The following is a 13,723-nucleotide window of genomic DNA, read 5'->3' as shown; positions in this document are numbered from 1 at the left end:
AAAATATCTGAAGTTAAATGAACTTATCATCCAGGTATTCATTAATTATCAAATCTTTCCATTTGCCATTGTGACAAATATGTTCTCTGCAATAGCTTTGATCCAGATCATTAGTAAAGGAAGCAAGAGAAAAACACATTGATGTCACGTACTTACCTTGAGAAGTTTAACATCAGTTAAAAGTAAAATGTGTTCCATTAATATCTGCTGCTTAGACATTATGGAAATTTGTTTTTTTAAACCAAGTGCATCAGATTTGTGATTACTTCATAAGATAGAAGAACAAGAATGATCATCCGTATCAATACATGGGTTATGTACATTTAATTCTCCCATATATCATCATAACCATATGCAATCGTAACAAGAGTTGGTCAGTAGAACTCCCTACCAGATGTAGTTTGGAGGACACATTATTAAAATGCATGGTTACCGATCTTCATTTCAATGAAAATTCTGAGTGACTGACTAGGTTTGAATCTTGCACGTTGCACTAGCTGTGTCATTGCTCTGGGTATCATTAGATCTCAAGCATGGAAAATATCATATACTGATGCTTTTACAAATGTGGGACCTGGATAAATGGTGCCATGTTAGAGTCACTGATTAAATGCTCAGTGTGAAATTTTTAAAGCTCATTTCCATAAAAAGTATTTTGAATAGCTAATGATTTTCCAGGTTTAAATTACTGATAGCCATCACTTCTACTCACCAGAAAGGGGTTTGTTTCCATGGAATTATCCTCCCCTCACACACACCCTCCAATACCAACATTCACGTATCTCTGCATTCAGGTACTACTCTTGTCAGCTCTGGAGCATCTGTTCATTTCATTTAATGTTCTTGAGTGCCGCTATGTGAATGTTGGTTGAGGAAGGTAGATAAGGAATTAGGACTTTAATGGAATAAGACAGAGTTCAACTCTTTAAAATTATTTACTATAAAAATTACAGGGCTTCCCTGGTGGCGCAGTGGTTGAGAGTCCGCCTGCCGATGCAGGGGACACGGGTTCGTGCCCCCGAACCGGGAAGATCCCACATGCCGCGGAGCGGCTGGGCCCGTGAGCCATGGCCGCTGAGGCTGCGCGTCCGGAGCCTGTGCTCCGCAACGGGAGAGGCCACAGCAGTAAGAGGCCACAGCAGTGAGAAGCCCGCGTACCGCAAAAAAACCAAAACCAAACAAACAAACAAAAAACTACAATGCTTGTTGCACTGCCAATCTGTAGTCATAGGAATGTCTATGGAGCTACTGTATATTCTCTTCACGTGAGACCTCAAAGATAGTATGAGTAACAGAGCTCTGTGATACTAACACGGGGACTCTGGCCAGCACAAAAACAGATTCTTAAGTGATAAGTTGTGCACTGTGACATATCAATCCAAACAACTCATATTAGATTTTGGAAAACTCTCGAAATGTAACTTTAATTAAAATGTTAGCCTCTGTAATACTAATGGCACTTCCACTGAACTCAAACAAGGTGTGACAATTTCAAAAGAGGTAAAAAACACTCTGTTTATCGGTGCTAAATGACCTGACAAATGTGCTTTCAAGTATATTCAGTATCTACAGATTTTTAAAGTTTTACTTTGGATCCATCCAAATTACATGCTCTCTATCCAGGTACTAAATAGGCAGGTCATTCCAGTTAGTTGTTTTTACAAATGGTAATGTTTATTACATAGTTGGCTTTTGATTAATTTTGTACACCAATGAAAGTAGATAGAATTACATAGAAAAAACTTTTTAATAGGCCTATCAGAAAGGTCACCTAACCGAGGTCTCTGATGCAAAATGCTTTGCACTGCTTCTACACCAAGAAGTCAGCAAACTTCTGACTGCTGGCTAAATCTGGCCTGCCACCTCTTTTTCTGCTGCTTGGGAGCTAGGAATGGGTTTTATATTTTTAAATGACTGAAAAAAAATCAAAAGAATGTTTATGACATGTGAAAATTATACAAAATTACAATTTCAGGACCCCTAAATAAAACTGTATTGGAATAAAGCCGAATCCATTCTTTAATGAATTGTCTATGGCTGGTTTCACAATACAGAGGCAGAAGTGAGTAGCTGTCACAGAGACAGCTCCTTAGCCCTTACTTTGGGCCAGCAAGCCTAAAATACCTACTATCTACCCCTTTATAGAAACAGTTGCCAAACATGATCTATACTATCTGCCAGGGGAGGGGCATAATCTTGAAGATCTCTTTGTGAGATCCAGGTGTGTGTTGCAACTCATCACGTTGCTTACGCAAGAACCCTGATGTCCTCACTTGGGGTTCTTTCTGCGTCTAACAGGCAGGGGCACTTCATGTCTGTTGAGTGAATAAATGAATGAAAGATATTCACAAAGTTTGTGAGTGGTTTATAAATGTTTACAGCCTTTACATTTCTTGCCTGCTTGAGAATATGAAAGCCATTAAAGGGTGATAGCATTGAGACACAGAATGAGTGTAAAATGGCAATCCATATATTTTTACCAAAAAAGGAAAATTGTTTCTACAATCCTATTTACCAAAATATATATTTCCCCTCATTTTTAAGGGCACTAAATGTTAAATAGGTCTCTAGCATAGTCAAAAGAATACTTATAAGTTCATGTTAATCTTGGGTGCTCAATAATCAACATACTTTGTGTAAAGAATATTAGAACCTAGACCTTGTAGTCATTTTAATAGTTGTACAATATAAAACAATTGATATTTCACAAGATTATTAACTATATGTCATACTTAAAAAAATAAAACTATAACACAAATAGGATTCCACACTCCATCTGAGAATTCATTAATTTCAAGTAATATATTATACAAAAAAGCTTTGATAAAAGAATTTGAGCATCACTTGGGGTTTAGTGCTAAGGTACCTTTAGCTTAGATGATTTTTGTTTTGTTTTAATTCTTTTTGAGTGGAGTAAACTTGCTGGGCTAATTTGTTTTCTTTATTAATTTATATCAAAAGAATTAAGATACACATGTTAAATTCCTAATTTCAAATAAAAAGGAAACTTGCTGGGGAGTTAAAATTGATTATTTTTTTCATTTATATTACCTTAAAGACAACAATGGGTAGTAGAAACAGCTTAAAATGCACCATTCTGGACTAGAGTCTTACTGAGCACAAAGTGAATAAAGATAGGTCAGCTTGATACTGGCCCTTGGTTATCTCAACATCCTGATTATCATCCAATTTTTATCCCTTCCATCAACTCCTGCTTGAATATTGGATGATACTGCAGTCTTCCTATTAGACACAACAACCAATAACCAAACATATTCTCAGAGTGAACATATTAAAAAATATTTTTTGTCAAAATCATTAGCCTTCTTAGTGTTAAGCATACAAGTTAGGAAAGACAGCTCCAGTGAAGCAGTTACTTACGATTTCACAATGTATCTTCCCCTGGAAACAATCTTATACCTAGTAGTTAGGTTTCCAGCCTAATCAGTAAATGGCTATTAAGAATACTAGTTACATTAATAGTACTGCAGAACCTAACTAGATATCTTAACTGTGTTTCTATAGAAAACTCTCAAGAGTTCCAATTAACAAATAGCAAAACCACGTCTTCCCACAAATCTCTCTCCCTTTGTAAGACAAAAAACTCTTCTGTAGACACAGTACTGTAGGAGTGTTGGCAGGGGAAGGCCAGTGGAAGGATGAAGTCCCAGGGTTTCCTCGTTTTCTTTCATTATCATTGTTGCCTTAACACAGGAAGCCAAAATGAATAGTGGAGGGACTTCCCTGGCGGCACAGTGGTTAAGAATCTGACTGCCAATGCAGGGGACACGGGTTCAATCCCTGGTCCAGAAAGATCCCACATGCCGCGGAGCAACTAAGCCCGTGCGCCACAACTACTGAGCCTGCGCTCTAGAGCCCGTGAGCCACAACTACTGAGCCCATGTGCTGCAACTACTGAAGTCCACATGCCTAGAGCTCATGCTCTGCAACAAGAGAAGCTGCTGCTGAGAAGCCGCACACCTCAACGAAGAGTAGCCCCCACTCACCGCAACTAGAGAACGCCCGCACACAGTGACGAAGACCCAACGCAGCCAAAAATAAAAATTAATTAATTAAATAAAATGAATAGTGGAAATAATCATTCATGCTACTTCTTATCTTCATAAATTAACTCTTTGTTACTGCAAAAAAAAATTTACCAAAAAGTGAGAATGTTTTCTAGAGGTCCTCTTTATGAGACACAATACGTAAAATGTTTCTAGACAGTGTCGTTGGTCACAGACATTATAGCACTATTGAATGAATCAATGTTATTGAACTAATGTATGGCTGGCTGGCAAAAGGAGTCGGTCAAAGTTTGCTGGGAAATTAGGAAAAATATATCCTGGGATAAGAATGGTCACAAAATTAACAATAGATTTACATAGATAAAACAATGAACTAGATAGGTCAAAACTGTCCAATGAGAACTTCAATTTGATTCTCATTGATTTAATCTTATAAAGAGAAAAAATTACATTTTTCATGTAAAATTAAAGTAGTAGAAAATATCTGAACTTGAAATCACTCCTATTAATCTCAAGTAATCAGGTCCTATTGTTTCATTAATTTTATGTTTTCTGAATCTTGTACATAAAGAAAACATGTGGAGTACAAGGGAATGCAGTGTTTATAGCTGTATAAAGAGCCAGGCTTTGGAGTTAGACTGGTTTTAAATCCTGAGTCTGTCACTTATTGGTACTATGATTTTAAGCAAGTAACTAAGGCTCTCTGAGCTCTAGTTTCTTCATCCATAAAGTGTGAATAATAATTCTTTATAGGTTTGTTGTGATGATTAAATATAATAATACACATGTAGAGCCTGAATACTTAGCACAGTCCATGGCACATAGGTGGTATTCAATAGAAGCTACTATTGTTATTGACATAATAAAATGCATTTCAAAACTAAGAGTTACAGTTTCAGATAATTACCATAATCTTCCACAAAATCCAGTTTTAGTTACCTGTGAGGTAAATTTGACCTTTCTAATTCTGCATATATCTAAAAAAAAAAGAAAGAGAGATTTCATTTCTTCAACTGCCTAGTTCCATCTTTGCAATATAGGAAGATGCAAAAATAAAATATATATCTAGAAATGAGAACATATACCTGCAGTACAAGTAGCTATTAATTAGTAGAGAAAGTAAGTCTTACTCAAATCTATACTTTAAAGAATCTCTGGTACAAAAAATAACATGGCCCTAGTCAGCCAGTTTTACACTTGATCATACTTACGCATATGCTATGTTCAATACATTCTTTGTGAAACATAGGTAAAATGGCTGTCATTCCTTATTAGCTTGGAGCAGCAAAATGCAACCCACCACTGAATAACCCATAATATTCATGTGTCCCTTAGCGCGGCAGTCAGTATTCTGGCCCATAGACCAATAAATAACTTCTGGGAGTATCTAAAAATTAAAGGCTAGCTAAGAGGTAGTCCAGGCCTATGAAGAATTCTCTGGTTAACAGTTACCAAGGGTGATCTCCTTGGTGGCCAAGGAGATCAAAGTAAAAGACTTGGGGGAGGTAGAAGAGGGAAAGGCTTAACCAGAATTCTCTGGTGAAACAAACCTCAGGAGGAGACCTGCAGAGAAATTGAGGTTTAAAGGTTACTCCTTTAAAGTAGCCTTCCCTTAGAGAAGTCTAGCAGATTCCAGGAGATGAAGCATGTGTACCTATCAAAGCAATGGCCATTTTACATTTCTGAGAGAGACCAACTGCTAAGGCCAGTGTCCTGATCCTCTTAGTGAACTGACATTCTTGCTGCCTATCAGAACTCCCTCGAAAAAGTGGTATGATATTTAATCGAAACATTCTCATGGTCACAAAGATGAAAAAATAATTTTTGTTATTAAACTTCTCAAAGTGTTCAGATAAATCTTATCAATAAAGAGGACAAAATATGGCTATAAAGAACAGACAAATCTTGGAAAGTGAGAAAAGAGTTGTCATTTTCTTAGCTAGATTATACTGTATTCAATATAAATGTACTGCCAATATTTGCTAAAAATAAACTTTCCATTAACCTGATCCCAAATAAGAGGCAACCTAGTAGGGGAAAGATATATATAAATTTTAATTATAATTCAACATGCAAAGTGCAATAAATGCAGTATGCTTGACTAGCATAGCAGTCCAGAAGACAGAAGAAAAAAACGTTTGAAGATTAGGAAAGACTTTTTAGAGATGTCACAGTTGTTAAGAAAAAGTTTGAACAATAGAAATTCTACATGTTAACTGTAGGTTTAGATGGTATAGGATAGATATTTTCAAATAGTTTATACATCCACTCATACATTTAACGTAACTGTTAACACAATACATGACTAAATGTTTTGGCTTGGCAACGTATGTACTGTGTATTGTGAATTCCACCTCCTCCCTCTATCCCCACTCCTACCACAGTGATGTCTAATGGACAGGTCAGCTACTGGTAGTCATTCATAGGTCTCACCAGATGTAATCAGATAGATCCTTATGCCCATGCCTTCAACACCACACTGAATTACAGGTAGTTGTTGGCTGCCATAGCTTTGTGTACAGGGTAACCCCCCCTCTCCCAACCACACACACACACACACACACACACACACACACACACACACACACACACACACACAAAGTGGAAAATGCCCTATACCTTAAAGGGCTGCAATATTTAGGGATTTCCACATTCAGAGCTGTCCTATCTCCTGTCTACAGTAGTGGTTTTCTTGTTCTTTATTGAAACAATCTAGTTATCAGTAGTCTACACTGATACTCCTCTTTCTTCTGATTCTTGTCCCTTCTTCTGTTGCTTCTCCCACACTTCTCAGCTTTCAAGAAAAAAAGGCTAACTTTGCTACTCAGGGCCTTTCTTTCCTTTTCAGCCAAGAACCAACCAATTAGAGCACAATGGACATAATCTTTGGATCTGACCATTCTTTAGTTGTTGCATAGTAAGTACTAAGGAGAGCATTCCTTTAGAGCCAAAGAGCTTTGTTTTTGTCCATCCCCGGTTTCTACCAGGTAAAGGGATGCTCACAAAACTTACAGAAAGATATCTCTAGCTAGTCTAAGTCTTACTACAGCTCTTACTCCACTTATTGGGTTACATCCCAATAAATCCATCATAAATCAAAAATATCCTAGGTCAAAAATGCATTTAATACACCTAGCCTACCTTAAATGTGCTCAGGACAATTACATTAGCCTACAGTTGGGCAAAATCAACTAACACAAAGCCTATTTTAAAATAAAGTGTTGAATACATCATGGAACTTACTGTATACTGTACTGAAGGTGAAAAACAGAATGATTGTATGTGTCTGGAATGGTTGTAAGTGAATTGGCTGTTTACCTTCATGATCACATGGCAGACCGGGAGCTCCACTTGCTACTGCTGCCCAGCATCACAAGAGAGCATCATAAAGCATATCACTGGTCCAGGAAAAGATCAAAATTCAAAATTCAAAGATACAGTTTCTACTGAAAGCCTATCACCTTTGCACCACCATAAAGTCAAAAAATTGTAAGTCAAACCTTCCTCAATCAAGGACCATCTGTACTGTGGTACTAGAGAAGCTTCTGAGATGTCACTGAAAGGTGCTGGCAGCATCTGCAAGTGATCCCCACATAGAGCAGAGATGACTGGTTTGGGTTTATCTACATTTTCTGCCAGTGATATTTTATTTCCCCCATAGACACTCTAAAGAATTACATGTATATGCAACATACACTGCTGTCAGGATCTCTGGCTCAGCAGTTCTCAAAAGTTTTGGTCTTGGAACTCCAAAGAGGACCTCCTCTTGAGGTCCCCAAAGAGCTTCTCTTTATGTGTGCGTTATAACTGTCAATATTTACTATTGGATTTAGTGTAGAAGTTAAAACAGAAATTTTTGAATGTCTATTAATTCATTTAAAATAATAACAAATCCACTACATGTTATCATGGCACATGGTTTTTATAAAAATAATTTTATTTTCAAAACAGAAGAAATGGAAGAGATTTACATTTTTGTAAATCTCTTCAATGTCTGTTCAATGTAAGACAGCTGGATTTCATATCTGCTTCTGTATTCAATCTGTCGTGATAGGTTTTGATTGAAGGTATGGAAGGAAAATCTGGCCTCACACAGATATTTAGTTGGACAATGCAAGAGATAATTGTGAATACCCTGCTTTGATACTACACCAAAACTTGACAAGTAGAGCTTCTGAAAGGTGAGTCACAATGTGGAATCTGAAGCCCAATCAGTAAACTTCACTTTCTATATTATATTAAAATTCATTTCTCTATGTTGTATTTTGAATGGATTTTTTACCCATGCATGATTTTGATAAACAGTTTCTCAAAAATGAGTCAAGTGATCCTGAAAATTCAAGGAAAACGACTGACAATATTCATTGGCAGTGGTAAAAAGAATGGTCAGATGGCAAAGATTATGTCCATTGTGCTCTAATTGGTTGGTTCTGAGCTGAGAAGGCAAGCAAGGTCCTGAGTAGCAATGTCTTCATGCATTGGTCACTTAAAAGATACTGGCTCACTGAGTCATGCAGATCTTCCAAACGTTGACACATTTTGTAATATAATATACTATAAAAAAATCACACCCATTAATCACCCTTCCTTTCAAAAGGAGAACCTTTAAGAACTGGGAAGCTTTCAGGCTAATGGTGACAGATATACATTTTCCAAAATTCGAATTATTCCTTGAAAGCTTGAATTTTATCACTGGCAATAAATATTGTCGGTGTTTTTCCTTAAATTTTCAGGGTCACATTACTCAATCTTAAGAAAATTGTTATCAAATACCCAAGTATGACAAACCAAAGTTTGCCTAACAGGTGTTCTTTTAAGTAAAAATGGGGTTCATTTTAAAAGTGGCTAGTTTAGCTTGCAACTAAAACAACTGCACAGATTCTTTCCCTAGAGACAACCAGATTGCTGTGCAGTAGAAGCACATAGTATACTTCTCATCACTCAAGGGTCAGGATTTAACAAAATTTAACAGTGATTATCGTTTGGTGCCACTACCCTGAGTTACACTAAGGGGCCAGCACAGTTTTACCTCCACTGCTTTTGCACAGTGAAAGAAGAAATAAAGTCTTGTATGATCATGAAAATAGTTTTGACCTCCCAGGCCTGCTGAAATGATCTTGGATACTCCCAGGGTCTGAAGATCATATTTGAGAACTGTGCTTTACCTCGTTAAAGAATTAACCAAACTACTGTTAAAGAGATAATAAAAATAGCCAGCTAACTCTTCTCTTTCCCCTCCAGTTGATCTGCAATAATGTGTCAAAGAGTGGCTAAAAGTCACATTTCCAACTAATGTTACCTGGAGAGTTTTAGGTACCTATAGGCATTCCACAGATGCTGAAGCTGGGGGATGGGGGGGATGGATATTCCCTGATGGCCTCAATACTACAGGGGACAATTCGAATGTAGTTTATAGCTTATTACAGAGGTGTTATTAAAAATTAAATGGACTTCATACGAGTTGTATGACAGAGTCCATGCCTTTTAAGTTTTCTCAGTTTATGAGAATCAACTGATAATGTGAAAGCACTGTAAAAATTGTGAAGGTCTACCCAAACATAAGTTATAACCCAGTCCCTTCAAAGGGGAAAAAGAGGATGAAGAAATTGGGAGAAAAAGATTGAGACATGTTTTTACTTCCAGGCTCTTCTCCTAAATTAAAATAATTAAACATTCTTTGCTTTACCCTAGATTTGCCCCAACTTCTATTAAGCACGATCATCCTTAACTCTTAGTCTTTTCAAACTTAATACCAATATCCCTCATCTGCTGAGGTGTCCAAAAGGCAATTTTACTTTATTTAATTATTTGAAACATCAAAATCAATGCGTTGGATTACTATTTAAGGAGCGTGAGGGGTAGAATATGCAAATAAAAATCGGTATGTTGATCACGTTAATTAAAAGCATAATATCTTTACCTCTCACTTACAGGCAATCATTAGACAAGACAGAAAAGTGAAGACTAACCAAATTACTCCGTATGTATTGAAATATATTGCCACAACACACAAAAGACCTATTCTAGGAATAGGGAAAATACCTAGACTTGTCTTTCTTATATTTGTAGTTGCACTTTATGGCTTACAAAGTACTTTAACACAGATTACCTCTCTCCAGCTATGCAGCAACCTGCAAGGCAAGTAGAAATGATGTACATTTTACAGAGAAAACTAGGCTGCAAGAAGTTAACTAACTTGCCCAAAATTCAAACACGTATCAAAGACCTAATGATGAGCATATCTTGTGACTCCCAGTATCACTACATTTGCAGTTATATTTTAGCAGTTTATTTATTTGGTGGTGGGGAGGTTATAGAAGCAGTAGAATCCCTTTACAAATGAAACCTTACATTGAATCTGAACTATGAAACACATAAATACACAAAAGCATTTTTATAAGTGTTTTAGTTATAAATGAACAATTACTGATAAGTTTTTCTCACAAGTGAAAATTGAACATGAGTAGATATGCACAGGAAGGAAGTTTTTTTAAAGGCCAGTGCCTTCATAATCAATGACAATCTTTCTGATCAATGTCTTATTAACGAAAATGTTCAAGTATATGTACAAAGGGAGCAGAATAAATTTTAATTCAAGGCCGGCACAAGAATAGTCTCGTAACAAAAGATTTTTGGGTGGTTGTATTTTTAAATTATAATTTTAAAAAGTACTTAAAATTTAATCCAACTCAAGTATTTTTGAACACTGAAGCATCTTAGGGCTCCGTAAAAAGCAGTTTGAAAACCACTGCATAATGGCTTGCTGTCATAAATTCACTGCTTGGTCTCTGTCTAGTTCATTTTCAGATAAAACTAAATAAAAAACTACTTTTGACAATCAAAAATATGTACATAAGAAACCTGATTAACCAAAGAAAAATACAGCTACTCATCCACAGTCAAAGCAATACGATTCTTTTGGTTGAACCATATAAAACTGCTATTAACTGACAATTTTGACTATAAAAATGAGGTTCATATGACTTAAACTAATACTTCCCATTTTATTTTCCCAGTCTCTTCACTCATCAAAAAGTTGTCAAAATAAGTGATCATATAAGCAAAGGGGAAAAAGTGCAATATCCAACAAAGATAAATCACTGGAACTACCTAAACATATTAAGAATTATAAAGTGGTAAATCCTCTAACTTAAAGTGCAGAGTTTTATTCACTTCAGTAGCACTAACTGCTCAATACTCAAAATACATTGTAATATGCACCCTTTTATTTATTGGAAGATGAGTGGACTGAGAGTTACCTACCTTTCTTAATGCAGTTTGGCACTCCACTTTGAAATTTATCTAGTTGTCAGTGGAATTTCTTCAGGTAAAATGTATTACACTTCACAACTCATTAACTTTTCCAAAGTAAATAGAAACATTTCCTCTTTTATTAAAACCTTTATTGAATTATTTTTGATAACAGAGCAAGTTAGAATAAGTAGGAGTTATAGATTTGAGGAGAGTTTTGTTTGTTCATTTCTTTCCCTATGTGGTTTACCTCTCCATTCTTTTTACTGACCTAAGGTTACCAAATTAGGTATATTTAATACGTAAAAAAGTCTCTTTTTTTTTGGTAGACACTGAATCAAAATTATGAAGGTACTTCTAAGAATAAATGTAATTCTCATACAATATACAATTAAATTTTCAGATGTTGGGTTGAACCAAATTATTTTCTTTGAAGGTGAATCCAGTTCTTTTTGAAGTTCCCCCCCAATTCAATACATTGCAACAAATTAAGCCACTTAGAGAAAAAGGTGTCATGCCACATAAATAAAGGTAACTCTTCCTCCATCATTAATTAGGATTATAACAGCAAAGAGTAATTCACACTGGATGTGCATGATTGTCATTCTTCCATCATGAACTACACTGAACTAAAATTCAAAATGCTGTGACTCACATGGTTATTACTGAACACTTTATTAAGTGGAAAACACAAGATAAATCCAGAGAATCCCATTTTGAGCGTTATAGATGAATTTTGCTTAGAGTTATATACTTTCTATCAAAAAGAAAACCATTTCTTTATTAGAAAACTCTTACATGCTATTTTTAGAATGATGAAGAACTTAAAATGCTAAACACTTGATATCTTTTAAGAGCACTTAAGGCACTCTTAAAAAGCTACAAATGTCTGCCAAGTCATGCCATAACTGGCTCAAACAATCCCATTTCCATCTAAAGTTATTTCATGCTACTGCACGAATCAATATTAAATACCTTGGAGTTACTGAAAACTGGGAATTAGCAGAGGTGTGCATAGCAATTATAAGATATGAAAATGGTGACTATCCATTTTCCATATACTACCTCTGTCTTTTAATAATAGCTAGAAATGAGGATGTTCCTTCTAGGTAAATAGAAGTAGTTTCTTAAAAGCTAAGAGAAAGATATAAAGATGTCTTGAAAGCTAGCAAAGGGTCATGGATCCACAGCCATGGTTCTCTCAAAAGAAAAATAGATTTTGAAACTTAATACTACCTCCAAAAATTTAATTAGTCCACCAAATTGCCAGAGCCATTAAAAAAAATCCAAGTCAATACAGCTCATTTTTCCCTTATTCAGTTAAAAAAAAAATTAGCTGTTTTTTTTTTAAACCAGGCTTTAGTTTAATCAAACATGTCTCAACAACACTTTTTTTTTTCATGTTAAAGACATAACATCACTTTTAAAGTTGGAAAATCATCATCATCATCATTTTTTAAAAAGCTAAGTTCAGATGCCATCTGGCCCAGAAGTGAAAGAGTTAACATTCAACTAAGCTGCTCTGCGCTTCTGATCCATTACATTTCTCACGAGCTGCCCTACAATGAGCTGAGCAAGTATCAACTGTAATTTGATCCCAGAGTTTATGGAAAAAAATAACTGCACATACTCAACATGCACATTTAATAAAAATCTGTTTCAAGAAAAACATATCCGATAAACACAATTTAAGGCATATTTCACTGTTTGATTAACTTCAAATATGCAACCCCTTTGCTTTCTTCGTGCTCTCAAATAAAATGGGGGGGCGGGGGGGGGAAGCAGCAGCCCTACTGCAGGGAAAAGAGGCTTGAAAAACAACTTTGATTGGCACTTGGCCTGACCCACAGAGGAAGAAAAACAGTTTTTGGACAAAGAGCGCAAATATTTGAGCTTGCTTACTTACATGCTTTCTTTCTTTCTTTCTTTCTTTTTTTAATATATAAAGAACAATCCCAATTGAACTGTATTTAGAGAAACTGACTAAAAACGGTGCAGTATTCATCTTAGTCTTTCAGTCCCGACGCATTTGCACAGCTCAGCAATTTTAATTCATTTGTACTGGACAAACAGAAGCACCTCAACTACTGTTTCCACTTAATGAAATGTAAAAATAGAGTCTCGAGAAGAATAAACTGATTATAATATTACCCAGTGGCGGCTGTTAAAGTCTGATAAAAAGCTTTTCTCGGTCTAAAACGACATCTTTTCACAGCCCCCTCACCCCACCCCCCTTAACGGAGCGACTAAGCCAAGTAAGCTAAACAATACTGGAGTAAACTTTCTATCAGTCACTCTGGGAAGCAATAAGCTGATTGTGCGTCTGATTTTTCTGGAGCAACACCGGGGGGCTGGGGATGCGTAAGTGCTAAAAAGGGATAACTCACGTCCACCTCAGTCTCCACCTCCCCCAACCCCAGCTTGAGAAACTGTAACGTCGAATA

At 36.1% G+C, this 13,723-nt stretch overlaps 1 protein-coding gene across 1 annotated transcript in view; it reads right to left on the bottom strand.

The window, feature by feature from the left end:
- SESN3 (sestrin 3) overlaps nt 1–13,723 on the bottom strand; it is a 67,102-nt gene that overhangs the window by 52,453 nt on the left and 926 nt on the right. The window lies entirely within an intron of this gene.

This window comes from Delphinus delphis, chromosome 8 (genome assembly GCF_949987515.2).
Source record: "Delphinus delphis chromosome 8, mDelDel1.2, whole genome shotgun sequence".
In the NCBI taxonomy this organism is placed as follows: Eukaryota; Metazoa; Chordata; class Mammalia; order Artiodactyla; family Delphinidae; genus Delphinus; species Delphinus delphis.
Note: the sequence above shows the minus strand (reverse complement) of the source record. Positions and strands in the feature narration are given on the sequence as shown.